Below are 14,969 nucleotides of genomic sequence, written 5' to 3'. Positions count from 1 at the left end.
CAGGACTTCAATTCTAGTGGGGAGAGAAAGAGATGGGGAGTCATCAGCACTTACTGGTTGGTTTGTTTATGTTTTGAAAAGAAACTACATTCATATGATTCAGAAAATGTTTGGTGGGGTTTAGAGAAATTTTTCCCTATTTCTTGTCTCCCATCATCACCCAGTTTTTTTGGGGCCAAACAGGGTTTGTGTTTTCGTACATATCTTTCCAAAGATATATTTTATGAACATACAGACAAATATGTATATATCCCTCTCCCCACTTTGCCAAAATGGTAGCATACTTCACTTGCTTTGACACCATGTATTTTTTAGAGTATTAAATAGTATTTAAAAGTTAATGAAACAGGATGAGACCACCTAAGGAAAAAATGTAGAAAGAATTTTAGAAGGCTCCGGAATACTGCAACATTTTGTAAGTTGGTCCCTGCTCTCTGAGTTTTGGACCTACAGATGTAGAGTTGTTTAAAGAGCTGTTACTTTTTGTGAGACTTTTTATAAAAGTTTGCTCTGTTTCTTTTGTGTTCACTTTATCTTCCTGTTCTCTTTATTGGCTGGAAAATATCTGTGATTGGGAGCAGTGTTTTCCTGTATATACTGTCAATTAAATTCAAGTAAATTAATGACAGGATCAGCCCTGGAATCTTAATATTGTGAAGACTTTTGACTGGCTATTGTTAAGTCTAGGAAAAAGAGACAGATTTGGAATGTTAGGAGGTTATAACAAGTTACTGATATTTAAGATGTATGAGTGAATCCTCTCTCAGTAATCAGTTAATCACAATATCTGTTCAGAGCAATCTGGCTCTTTGCTGGGTTTGAATCTTAGTAGTAATGTTTCTATTACATTGCAGATGTTAGTGTAAACCTTGTATTACTATCTTTAAGAATATGTAGAGTTGGGGCGCCTGGGTGGCTCAGTCGGTTAAGCATCCGACTTCGGCTCAGGTCATGATCTCACGGTCTGTGAGTTCGAGCCCCGCGTCAGGCTCTGTGCTGACAGCTCAGAGCCTGGAGCCTCCTTCAGATTCTGTGTCTCTCTCTCTCTCTCTCTGCCTCTTCCCCATTCATGCTCTGTCTCTCTCTATCTCAAAAATAAATAAACGTTAAAAAAAATTAAAAAAAAAAAGAATATGTAGAGTCATTCTGTTACTTTTTGTTTAGGAAGGCTTATTGGAGAACACTGCAGTTCTTTTGATTCTTAAAAGTTTTGAGACAATGAGTAGTGTTAAGATCATGATATTGCATCTGCTACACCTTTTGTGGTATGATTGAACTCTGTTGATTGACTTATGTGGAGTTGGGGAGATGGAATATTTTTTATTGAATGTATAACACTTTATATATTGGTTGACATTTTGAATTCCTGTTAGCTGTCTTTAGCTACTTGCTATATAAATTTTAAATTTACCTGGTTTTTTTTTCCTGCGATTTTTCTTGATTTAAAAACTTAGTTCAGTTCTATTTTTGTGGTTATTTTTGCTATTCTCTTGTATTCTTTTTGCTAGAGATTAAAGTAAGCCAACTTATTTCTGCATTGGAGAAATATAATCTTTGATGGAAAATATTTAATGGTCCTTTTTAAAGTATTAGACACTAATTACTAGGTATAAGACTACCATGTGAAATATATGTAGTGAGTGTGTTAAGCTAACTTAAATTCTGTAAATGTGTAGGTGTTAATGTCCTATTTCAAGGTTTTAGTTATCTAAATGATTTTCATTTATATACTTTATGAATGATGTGACTAATTGTTATTTAATCATGGGATTATAACCTGATTGTGTCTGTGTCAGAGTTTTTTGATTATTGAGGTCGACAGTTATCATTGTTTCTCTTACCAGCTGTAAGTTTCTTGAAGGCAACATCTCTGGCATCTGTAAATACATAATAAGTATCTATTAATACCTTAAGTCTTGTTTCAATGTAGGTTGCTTTTCTAATAATGAAATGTTGGATTTATGCTGTGTAAATACTTCTTGAATTTCTCAACTTTGTTTTAATTCAGTTGAGAACATGCATAGAATACTTAAAAAAATTTTTTTTGTTAAATTTTGAAACATATACCCTTCGCCCAGGTGCCCTTTATCCAGCTTTCCCTAATGTTAATAACTTATGCAACTAGAGCACAGTGATTAAAGCCAGGAAATCAACATTGGTACAATACTACTAACTACAGACCCTATTTGAATTTCACTAGTTTTTCTAATAGTATCATTTTTCTGTTTCATAATTCAATTCAGAATCATACATTGCATTTAGTTGTTGTGTTTCCCTAGTCTCATATGATATGATCTTTTCTCATCTTTCATGACTTTCACACTTGTGATGAGTGTGGCCATTTATCTTGTAGAATGTCTCTCAGTTTGCGTTTGTCTGATATTTCCTTGATTTATTGAAGTTATGCGTGTTTGGCAAAGATACTACAGAAGTAATGTTGAGTCCTGCACATCACAGAGTACAGGATGTCAGTATATCCTATTTGAGGTGATGTTAATTCTTATATGGTTGAAGTCGTGTCTGTCATATTTCTCTCCTTGTAGAGTCACTATTTTTCCTTTTGTAATTATAAGATATCTTTGGGAGAGTCTTTGAAAATGTGCAGATATCCCTGTTCTTCTCAAACTTTTGCTCAGTCATTTCAGTATTCTTGGTAGATCTTTCCTGAAGCAATTATCATAGTGGTGTTTGCCTGATGGTGATTTTATTTTTCTCATTTCTTTCTATATTTCTTTGTTTGCCTTCTGTATTTATTTATTTTTAAATTTTTGTTTTCAAAAAAACAAAATTTATTTAAAAATTTTGTTTTCCCTTCTACATTTATTTTTAAATTTTTGTTTCCAGCTTGATCCCCCCTCCTTCTTTTTTAATTTTAGAGAGTGGGAGAGAGTGCACAAGTAGGGAGAGGGGTAGAGGGACACAGAGAGAGAACCTTAAACAGGTTCCATGCTCAGCCTGGAGCCCGACATGGGGCTCAATCCTATGACCCTGGGATCATGACCTGAGCCGAAATCAAAAGAGTTAGATGCTCAACCAATTGAGCCTCCTATGTGTCCCCCTTCTACATTTATTAATTGGAATTCTTCTGTAAAGAAGAACTGCCCCTTCTCTTTATTTAGTAATTTGTTTATATCTGTACTAAGTCATAGATATTTATTTTATTCTGTGGTTTATAATCTAATGCTGTCATTATTTTGTTGCTCAGATTGTTCCAGCTGTGGCCTTCAGGTTGGCTCTTTGTCTTTTCAACATACTTCCATTCTCTTTTTTTTAAGAAAGCTCTACTTTTCTGGCACCAAAAATTTTCCAGGTTCATCTTATATTTCTCTGCTGCAGCCCTAGAATCAGTCACTTCTCCAAGGAGCTCTGGTTCCTTCTACTGGAGAATGATACTTAGAAACCAAGATCTGGATGCTATGTGTGCTTATTACTGCTGAGGTGTCATTGCTCCTAGGCCCTCCCAGCAGAGCTAGAAATATATTTATGTATACACATTAATCCATGTGTGCACAAACATCCATGTTTATTTCTGTACCTTTTTATTTGTATGTGTGTATTTATGTTGTATTAAAAACCATGAGTTCATACTGATAACTGATTCCAGTTAGACACTGTAGAGTTTATGTTAGCCATCCCCCTTTTTTATAACTATTTTCTGACATTGAGAAATAGAGCATACTTTTCTTACAGTCCTAATAATCACATAAGTAGTATGAAGTTACCAAAATAATGAATGTGACAAGAAAAAGATCCACAAATAGTCCTGAGCCTTAAGAAACATGTTAAACTATCTGTCAGAATATTTCTTTTATTTGGTAGAAGTCTATATGAACCAAAAATAATGACATTTTGTCTTCTAAATATTAGAAGTATTCCAAGGATTAGAACTTCTAAATATTGTCTTGATTACATTTAAAATTTTTTGGAGATCACTTTGCACTGAGATTCAGATACTTTCTTTTGCATCAGAACTTTGTTGTCCATATGATCTGGATTTTAAGCATTTATAAGGACAGCATCTTTTTTAGGGGGGCACCTGGGTGGCTCAGTTGGTTAATGTCCAACTCTTGATTTTGGCTCAGGTCATGATCGTGGTTTGTGGGATCAAGCCCCACGTCATGCTGTACACTGATAGCACAGGACCTGCTTGGGATTCTCTCTCTCCCTCTCTCCACCCATCCCTTGCTCACATGCATGCTCTTTCCCTCTGGCTCTCAAAACAAATAAATGAAAAGGACAGTACCTGCTTTTGTATTTTTTTTTATTGTGGTAAAACACACGTACCAAAATTTCCCATTTTAACCATTTTTAGTGTGTAGTTAGTTCGCTAACAGTAATTGTACTCACAATGTCTTCACAACCATCACCACTATGTATTTCCAAAACTTTTTCATTATCCCAAATAGAAACTGCAACCATTGAGCAATAGCTCCCCATTCCCTCCTCTGCCAGCACCTGGTAACCTCTAGTCTACTTTTTGTCTTATGAATGTGCCTCTTTTGGTACCTTATGAGAGGAGGATCATACAGTATTTATTCTTTTGCATCTGGCTTATCTGACTTGACATACTGTTTGGGGGTTCATCCATGTTGTAACATGTATCAGAATTTACTCCTTTTTAATGAATGAATAATACTTCTTTCATGTGTATTGCAATTACTTATCTATTCTTCTGTTAATGGGCACTTGAGTTCTGTCCACCATTTGGCTATTGCGAATAATGCTGCAGTAAATGTTATAACACGAGTATCTTTTCCATTGCCTACTATTCAGTTCCTTTGGATGTGTACCTGGAAGAGCAGTTGATGCTCTTGTATGGTAATTCTGTATTTAGGTTTTTGAGGACCTGTTGAAATGTTTTCCATGGTGGCTGCACCATTTTACATTCCTACCAGCATTGCACAAGGATTCCAATTTCTCCACATCCTTTCCAACATTAGTTATTTTTCATTTTTGGCTTGTTTGCTTGTTGTGATAATAGACATCATGTGAAATGGTATCTTACTGTACTTTGGATTTACATTTCCCTAGTGACTTGTGATGTTGAACATCTTTTCATGTGCTTGTTGGGCATTTGTGTATGTTTGGAGAAATATCCAGGTTCTGTGCCCATTTAAAAATTTGTTGTTGTTAAGGTGTTCTTTTATATACTCTGGATGTTAATCTCTTATCAGACATATAAGATGTAGATATTTTTTCTCATTTTGTGGATTCTTTTCACTCTCTTGATAGTGTCCTCTGGTGCATAAAGTTAAATTTTGATGAAGACCAGTTTATCTATGTTTTCTTTTGTTTGTGTTTTTGGCATCATATACAAGAAATCATTGCTAAATCCAGTGTCACAAAGCTTTTCCCCTGTGTGTTCTTCTATGAGTTTTTGTTTTTTTGTGTGTTTTTGTTTTTTGAGAGAGGTAGTGAGCAAGAGAGAGGCAGAAGGAGAGAGAATCTTAGGCAGGCTCCATGCTCGGTGCCTGACACAAGGCTTGTATGTGACCGTGAGGTCATGCATGACCTGAGCCCAAATCAGGAATCTGACACTTAACTGACTGAGCCACCCAGGCACTCCTGAGTTTTTGTTTTCGTTAAGTATGGATTTTTTAAAAATAAAATTTTTAAATGTTTTTTTATTTTTGAGAGAGAGAGAAACAGAGCATGAGCGGGGTAGGGGCAGAGAGAGAGGGAGACACAGAATCCGAAGCAGGCTCCAGGCTCCGAGCTGTCAGCACAGAGCCCGATGTGGGGCTTGAACCCATGGACCATGAGATCATGACCTGAGCCAAAGTGGGATGCTTAACTGACTGAGCCACCCAGGCGCCCCTACCCCTGAGTTTTTTGTTTTTATATTTTTATATTTTATTTTATATTTTAAATATTAAATATTTATATAATATATATTATATTTATTATATATTATATCTTTTATATTTTATATATTTATATTCATCTTTTAAGTATATGTCTTTCATCTTTAAAAAAATTTTTTTTAATGCTTTTATTTATTTTTGAGGGAGAGAGAGAGACAGAGCATGAATGGGGGAAGGGCAGAGAGAGAGGGAGACACAGAATCTGAAGCAGGTTCCAGGCTCTGAGCTGTCAGCACAGAGCCTGACACAGGGCTTGAACTCACGGACCTGGAGACCATGACCTCAGCTGAAGTCAGATGCTTAACTGACTGAGCCACCCAGGCGCCCCTGTTTTTCTTCCATCTTGAGTTAAGTTTTGCATATAATGTAAGTAAGGACAGGGTATTTTGTACGGATTTTCTGTAGATGGCTTTATGTTGGCACTTAGAGATCTCCAAACTTTGACTAGAGCTTGGAAGTTAAATTTTAGAGGGCTAAAAAAAGCAGTTTTGAAGAAGATAATTGAGGATTATGGAAATTGGCATTATGATGAAAGGAATTGTATTTTTTCCTATCTGAAACCCATAAACATTAAAATGAACTGCTTATGAGAAAAGTAGAATGAAAAAGTCTTTAATTGATAGTTTGGGAATAAAGTATGAGAAAGAGTAAAGGCATAAAGATCTCAGCAGTGATACAGTTTTGGTCTTCATTAGATTCAAAAGCATGGATGGAAAATTTAAATTACAGAAAAGAGTAGAAAATACTACCTGAACTTAGCATTGTCCAGCAAACTTGAAATGTATTTATAAATATTGCCTTGTTATACTGTTTTTATGTTATTTAAAAAGATTTTTAATGTTTATTTTTGAGAGAGAGAGAGAGAGAGAGAGAATATTAGTGGGGGAGAGGCAGAGAGCCAGGGAGATGCAGAATCCGAAGCAGGCTTCAGGCTCTGAGCTGTTAGCACAGAGCCTGATGCGGGTCTCGGACTCATGAACCACAAGAGCATGACCTGAGCCAAAGTCAGATGCTTAATCGACTCAGCCACCCAAGTGCCCCTATACTGTTTTTATGTTGTGCAGATGGAAAAAATGAAATAGTAACTAGTCTAGGATCACATTGCCATTGACAGAATAGTTTCTTGATTGACACCCTTTAATTTTTTTTTTTAGATGTTTGTTTATTTTTCAGAGAGAGGGAGAGAAACAGTGACAAAGTCTCAAGCAGGCTCTGACATGGGACTCGATCTCACGAACCATGAGATCATGACCTGAGCCAAAATAAAAAATCGGCTGCTTAACTGACTGAGCCACCCAGGCACCCCCACACCCTTTCATTTTTGAGTCTAGTATTTTCCTTCCTTCCTTTCCTTCTTTCTTTCTCATGTTTTGTTTGTTTTTTAAAGTAAACTCTACTCTCAGTGTGGGGATCAACCCACAAGAGTCAACCCTGAGATCAAGAGTCATATGCTCTACCAACTGAGCCACCCAGGAGCCCCTCTTTCTTATGTTTTGACATCTAGCAGAAACTTCCTCCACCGCTCTGAGACATTTGACTTTTTTATGTTTTTATTTATTTTTGAGACAGAGACAGAGCATGAGCAGGGGAGGGGCAGAGAGAGAGAGAGGGAGACACAGAATCCGAAAAAGGCTCCAGGCTCTGAGCCATCAGCACAGGGCCGGACGCGGGGCCCGAACTCACGGACTGTGAGATCATGACCTGAGCTGAAGCCGGACGCCCAACCGACTGAGCCACCCAGGTGCCCCGAGACATTTGACTTTTTAGGTGCTACTTGCCTTCTTGTAGAAGGCTTAACTATCATCCATCCACTTGCTCCGAGCCAACTGTAGTTTCTAATAATAGCCATTTTGGGTTATTCTGAGGAATTAGATAATGTATAAAATGTATACAGCATCGTTTCTGGAACATATGCAGTCAATAAAGATTTGCTATTATTATTGTTATTAACAACTCTGTAGTTAGGTGTTACGATGGTGGTAAAGAATGGGCAAAGTACATCCTGCTTAGTGTCCCTCCTATGGGAAAATTGGTGTCATTATGGTGTCATTTATTTTTACAACTTGCTATGTTGGATTGTCTTTATTCTTTACCTTAAGGGACACTTAAGTGAAAGAATGGGATGGTAAGAGGTTGTGTTGTTCAAGCTGTGTTGGGGATTTTAAACAGGAGGTGGTGGTCAGCAAAGCTGATGTGTATCTGCCATAGCTGTATCACCTTTTCTTTCTTTTTTTGTTTTAAGTTTATTTATTTTCGAGGGGGGAGGGACAGAGAGAGGGGAGAGAGAGAGACTCCCAAGCAGACTCTGCGCTTATAGCCCATCTCATGAACTGTGAGATCATGACCTAAGCCAAAATTAAGAGGTGGATGCTCAACTGACTGAGACACCCAAGCGCCCTGTATCACTTTTTTCTTATTCTCCCATGTCTGTGTCTTCTATAACTGTGCTAGAACTTAAGTGGGAATTAATATACAGGAGCTTGCAAGTACATTAATTTGTTTGGAAAAAAGGACCAGTTGAGAAATAGTGATAAATAAAGTTGGTAAGAATTGGAAGGTGAAGCAAGGACTCTGAATTTTAGTACAGCCAATAATAAACCAGTAGCAGCTGTTCAGAATGTGATTCCCCTCCTCCATAAAAGTCATGTAACCCATAACAAACAAAAAACTTGGCTAAAGCAAATTACTATTAATCCTTGTATTTGTGAAAAAAATTTAAGTCCAATATTTTAAAATATATATGATTTATCTTTCAAAAGAATAGGATAACAAATACTGCAAGTCTTTGGGTAGTGTAAAGACAGGGTGATTAGGGTAATCCTTTTCAATGTTTGGGTAGGAGATCAGGCCTAGGAAAAATTGTGCTCTGGATGTTGCAATTATTTGTGAAAAGGCAATTATTGTGAAAAGGTAATGGCTTTGTCTAGTGTGCATGCCAGTTTGAGCTTGCCTACCCATGAGGGAGTTAGATTCACATTCTGTAACTCATTTGAGATAGGTATATGAGAATGTTTTTGTTTTTTCTTTTAAGGCTGGTTGATGTCTTAAAGTCCTTGCCTAAATTATTAAGAAAAGAAAAAAGTGAGAAAGCAAGTAAAAAGGACATTAAACTTCATGCTGATAAGAGCGATGTGAAAACTTGAAAAAAAGTACAGTCTATACTGACTTGCGGGAGAATTTCAAGTTCATTGAGGAAAGAAGGGTCTTTAATTCTGGTCAGGTGGATTTAGTTTGGAAGCACTTGCCTTCTATAACTTATTTATTATAGCATAATCCCTTTCTCCCCACTGTCCTCCTCCTTTTTTTTTTTTATTTGAGACTTACAGGTTTTCTTCCTGCAATCTACATTTTGCCAACCAAGATTGATGAGAGACTACTGTATTTCTCTTTATTATTTTTCCCCCACTTCCTCCTCCTTTTTTTTTTTTTTTTTTTTTGAACATACAGAAATGACCGTTGTAGAGTACTTAGAGCTCTGTGGATCAAATCTTATTGCAACAAAAAGCATTGTACGGCATGTCTCCAAACAATAAAGATATCTCTTCGCTCTATCTAATGGCTCTCTCATTTGAATAGAGCAAGAAGAAATTGTTTAGATGAATCCTGGAGCTTATTTTTAAATGAAACAACAGTAGTGTTTTTAGTCAGTGTGTAGTAGAGGTAGCATTTCTTATGGAAATGGAAAATATTCCAAAGTTAATAATGCTCTGTATTAGGCTTTAAAGTATTTTCTTTCAATTTATATTAATTATAATTAGTTATATTCTAATTACATTAATTCAAATATAACCTGCTGTAAGCCCGCTGAATGTCATTTAAAAAACTAATTATGGGGACGCGAGGGTGTCTCAGTCTGTTAAGCTTTTGACTTCAGCTCAGGTCATGATCTCATTGTTAGTGGGTTCGAGCCCCTCATCGGGCTCTGTGCTGAGAGTTCAGAGCCTGTAACCTGCTTTGGGTTCTGTGTCTCCATCTCTCTGCCCCTCCCCCATTCTTGCTCTGTCTCTCTCTGTCTCTCTCTCAAAAATAAACATTAAAAACTTAAAAACAAATTATGGGAACGTCTGGGTGCCTCAGTTGGTTAAGAATCTGACTCTTGATCCGGACTCATGTCTTGATACGTTGTGAGTTCAAGCCCCACATTGGGTTCTACACTGAGCATAAAGCTTACCGAAAAAAAATTATATGGTATATTGACTTACCTGAAATTAATTTAGGCCCTAGTATTATATCTTATTGGTAATTTTTGGAATAGTCAAATTTTTGCCTGTATTTCAATACTGAAATAAAAAGTCATTTGGTAGTTTTGTTTTTTACTAAAAAGAGAACCACAATATTAAGTGTTTAGCTATTTACATTATTGATGAATCCTACTTTTGGAAGTCAGCTGAAATGTGGCACACTAAAGCATTTATCAATAGTTAAGCTACAGTCACCTTCATCAAGATGTTAAACATGGTTATACATTTTACTAAAATAGTTTATACTTCAAATAAAATATTTATCCAGTTATGTACCAACCTCAGTTCTATACTTAAAATTCAATGTTTTGAGATTCTGTTAACTGCTTTACCTGCTGAAATGTAATTATCCAAATTAGTTCTTTATATGAAAAATGTTTAAGTGAAGAACAATATTGATTCAAATTAAAATCCATCTGATCTTGGCAGTTATGTCTTTTTTAAAATTTCTGTTATTATTAGTAAATTTGTTTTTATTTTTATTTTATTTTTTTTTTTAATTTTTTTTTTAATGTTTATTTATTTTTGAGACAGAGAGAGACAGAGTGTGGACAGGGGAGGGGCAGAGAGAGAGGGAGACACAGAATCTGAAACAGGCTCCAGGCTCTGAGCTGTCAGCACAGAGCCTGACGCGGGTCTCGAACTCACAGACTGTGAGATCATGATCTGAGCTGAAGTCGGACGCTTAACCGACTGAGCCACCCAGGCGCCCCAATAAATTTGTTTTTAAAACATTTTTAGGGATAGGAATTTTGTCAGGCTGTGTTACCACATCATAGTTTGGGCAGTAACATGTTCTTTTGGAGCTCTCTTTCAGCCTCAGAAACCTAAAACTTACTGGAAAGTTAAGATTCTCAGGAGAAAGGAAAGGCTAGTGACAGGTCACCTTTTAGTGTTCTGAGGAGTGAAGTATGTGTAGTAAGGAGAAAAACTTAAAATTTGAGATTTTAGAACAGTTCTGTCAGAAATCTAGATAGCCTATCTATGTGATTTTCCTGATTATTTCTTTATTCTCTTTATCTTAGGTTGCCTAGCTATTCTCTTAGAACTGGTAACTGATTAAAAAATTTTTGTTTTCAGAATATTAGTAAAATATTTACGAAATTTTCTGGGAAGGATGTTAGAGTATCAAATTAAGACAGCACGGAGTTTTATTTTTTGTTAAACAGTAAAATATTTGATACATACTAAAGACTTTAAGTTAGAGTCTTTGAAGAATTTTAAGCAGAGGGTATGAAATGATAAGATTTGCATTTTAGAAAGCTTACATTGGCCATGATATGTGGCATGTACCAAGGCATCAGAAAAAGATATAGGCAGGTCACTTAGGAATCTATGGCAGTAGCCAGGTAAGAGGTGGTGATTTGGATTAAGGTGTTATCAGTGGGAATGGGAAGAAGCAGATGAATTCAAGAGTGGTTAGAAGATAGAGTTGGAATAACTTATTGATTGGATTGATTTGTAAAGAACAGTAAGAGAGAAATCAAGAATGACTAATAAAATTTCTGGCTTGATCAATTCAGTGAATGAGGATGTCATTTACTGAGATGTGGAATATTGCAGAAGAATGGACATCTTGAGTTTGAGGGGTCAAGTTTACGGAAGTGTAATTTACACCTAGAAAAATTTACCCTAAAAAATTCTTTGAATTTTGATAATTTTGTATGGTCATGTAACTACCATCATAGTTAATATCACCCCAAAAGTTTCCTATTGCTCTTTTGTAGTCTTTACTGAGCCTTTGACATCAGTGATCTGATGTATGTCTCTCTATTTTTGCCTTTCCCAGAATGTCATGTAAAGTGAATCCTACAATAGGTAGTCTAATGAATCTCTTCTTTGGCTTAGCTAATGCTTTTGAGAATCCATCATCTGTTCTCATCCATATATCAGTAATTTGTTCCATTTTTTGCTGAATAGTATACCACAGTGTGGATGTACCACATTTTGTTTTTTCTTTCACCAGTTGATGGGCATTTGGGTTGTTTCCAGTTTGGGGCAGTTATGAATTAAAGTGCTCTAAAAATTTGTGTTTAGGTTTTTTTTATAAATGTCTACCTTTATTTCTAATAGGAATGGGATTACTAGGTCAAATGAAAAGATACATGTTTAAGAGAAGCTGCCTAGTGGTTATTTCATGTTAAATTTCCACTTGCACAAATGAGAGTTTCTGTTGCTCCACATCCTCATCAGCATTTGATTCTGTCAGGTTTTTTGACCCATTCCAATAGGTGTATAGTGGTATCTTGTTGAGGTTTTAATATGCAGTTTTCTAATGACTAATGATGTTGAATTTCTTTTATGTTCTCATTTGCCATCAGTATTTCTGAACTCTTTGGGTCTTTTCACTATTTGTTAATTAGATTGTATGTGTTCTTATTAATTGAGTTTGAGAGTTCTTTATATAGACTTCTTTGAGAGTTCTGGATACTAGTCGTGCATGTGTGTGTGTGTGTGTATGTGTGTGTGTATCTGTCCTATGCCAGGTATGTCTTAAAATATTTTCTCCCAGGCTGCAGCTTTTCGTTTTCTTTTCATTCATTTTTTTTTTCTGTTGAGGTATAATTGCCATATAACATTAGTTTCAGGTTTACAGCATAATGGTTCAATATTTGTATATGTTGCCAGATGATCACCACAGTATGTCTAGTTAACATCAGTTATACATAGTTATAAAACATTTTTTTCTTGTGGCGAAAACTTTTAAGATTTACTCTCTTAACAACTTTCAGATATGTAACATGGTATTATTAACTGTGGTCTTCATGTTGTACATCATATCCCCAGGACTTGTTTATTTTAATACCGGAAGTTTATACCTTTTGACCACCTTCACCCATTTTGCTCACCCTTCACTCCCCATGTTTGGCAGCCACCAGTCTGTTCTCTGTATATGTGAGTTTGTGTTATTGTTTTGTTCCATAATATCTTAGCATTGTTTTTTCTATTTCTGTGGGGGAAAAATGCCATTGGAATTTTGATAGGGATTGCATCGACTTGGTAGATTGCATTAGATAGTATGGACATTTTAACATGGAGTGTCTTTAGCATGGAATATCTTTTCATTTGTTTTCTTTAGTTTTTCCTTCAGTGTCTTATGGTTTTTAGTGTACAGGTCTTCCACCTCTGATTAAATTTACTCCGAAGTATTTTTTTTTTTTTTTTTTGGTGCAATTGTAAATGGGATTGTTTTCTTCATTTCTATTTCTGATAGTTATTAGTGTATAGAAATAAAACTTTTTTTTTTTTTTTTTTTTTTTTTTTTTTAATTTTAAAGAGGGCACATGAGCTGGGAAGAGAGGGACAGAGGGAGAGAGAGAATCTTAATCAGGCTCCACGCTCAGTGCAGAGCACAGTGCGGGGCTCAATCTCACGATCCTGGTATCAAGACTCGAGCTGAAATCAAGAGTTGACTGCTCAACTGACTGAGCCACCAGGTGCCCCAATGCAACAGATTTTTATATACTGATATTGTGTCCTACAACACTATATCGTTGATATGATTCAGGCTTTTTGTGTCCTAACTAGGAAGTCTTTACTTAATCCTTTGTTTACGTTTTAATGTAATGCACCTAAATTGCCCCCAAATTCTCCACCAGAGCTGCCAGCTTCTTTCTGTGTCCAAACATAGCACCCAATGAGAGTGAGGGTGTGGAGGGAAGGGTCCAGGCTAAATATGGCCCAGCAGCCAAATCTTTCCCTCTCCCTGTTTTTCATAAGTAAAGTTTTATTGGCGTACAAACATGCTCATTCATTTACTTGTTTTCTGTGGCTGCTTTTGTGCTGCAGTGGCAGAATTGAGTAGTTGTAACAGAGACTTAATGGCTCTCAAAGTCTACAATATTTACTTTCTACTTTTTTTACAAGAAAAGTTTGTTTGACACCTGAGATAGTCTATTAGTTCCTGCTTCTCCTTTTCTTGAGGATAACACTCCTGGAGCCCTTTATTCTTCTGTGTCTATCTGGACAGATTGTTTTTATTTTTTTATTAAAAAAAATTTTTTTAATGTTCATTTATTTTTGAGAGAGAGGGAAAGAGAGAGGGAGACACAGAATCCAAAGCAGGCTCCAGGCTCTGAGCTATCAGCACAGAGCCTGACATGGGGCTCGAATTCATGAACCATGACCTGAGCCAAAGTGGGAGGCTTAACCAACTGAGTCACCTAGGTGCCCCTGGGCAGATTGTTTTTAAAATCTGCATAGGTGCTATTCTGAAAAATTCCTGTTCCTTTCTCCTTTGTTAGATCCCTCTCTTTCTGGGATCCCAAGTCTTTTTTTTTGTTTGTTTCATTTCCTCCTGATAGAATGTATTTTTTATTTTCCTACAAAAAGAGACTGGATGGGAAGTAATATCACTCTTGACAGAGATATCACTCTTGACAGAGAATCCTAGGTGGTTAGTTTATTTTCCCTGAGAATTTTGAAAACATTGCTTTATATTACTTTCCAGCTTCCAGCGTTGCTATCAATAAATCTAAAGACTTTCCAACTCAGGGTTTGTTGTAACCTGTTCTTCTTTTCTGAAAACTTTTGGAATCTTTTCTTCATCCCCAGTCTTTTAATATGTCAAAGAGAGGTGCCTCTTGTTTATTTTTAAAACTAAATATTCTGGGTATTGTGTTGATCTTTTTTAGATGGAAAACTCATGTTCTTCATTCTAGGATATTTTTTTCTCTGATGATTGCCTCTCATTCTGATTTTCTTAGATACATACTGATTGCATGTTGGACCACTTAGATTAATATCTTTTTTCTTTTTTAAGTATTCTTATTTCTTTTATGTGCTCCCCTACCCCATGTTTATGAAACTATTAATGCTGTTGAGGAGGAGGATTTTTACCTTTTTCCTTTGGAAAATTGCAAAT

General features: G+C 36.0%; 1 protein-coding gene across 6 annotated transcripts in view; it reads left to right on the top strand.

Moving 5' to 3' along the window:
• CUL2 (cullin 2) overlaps nucleotides 1-14,969 on the top strand; it is a 158,396-nt gene that overhangs the window by 56,122 nt on the left and 87,305 nt on the right. The gene's annotated exons all lie outside the window — the stretch shown is intronic.

The sequence above is a fragment of the Panthera onca genome, chromosome B4 (assembly GCF_046562875.1).
Source record: "Panthera onca isolate mPanOnc1 chromosome B4, mPanOnc1 haplotype 2, whole genome shotgun sequence".
NCBI lineage: Eukaryota > Metazoa > Chordata > Mammalia > Carnivora > Felidae > Panthera > Panthera onca.
The sequence above is the reverse complement of the archived record's forward strand: the minus strand, read 5'-3'. Positions and strand labels throughout refer to the sequence as shown.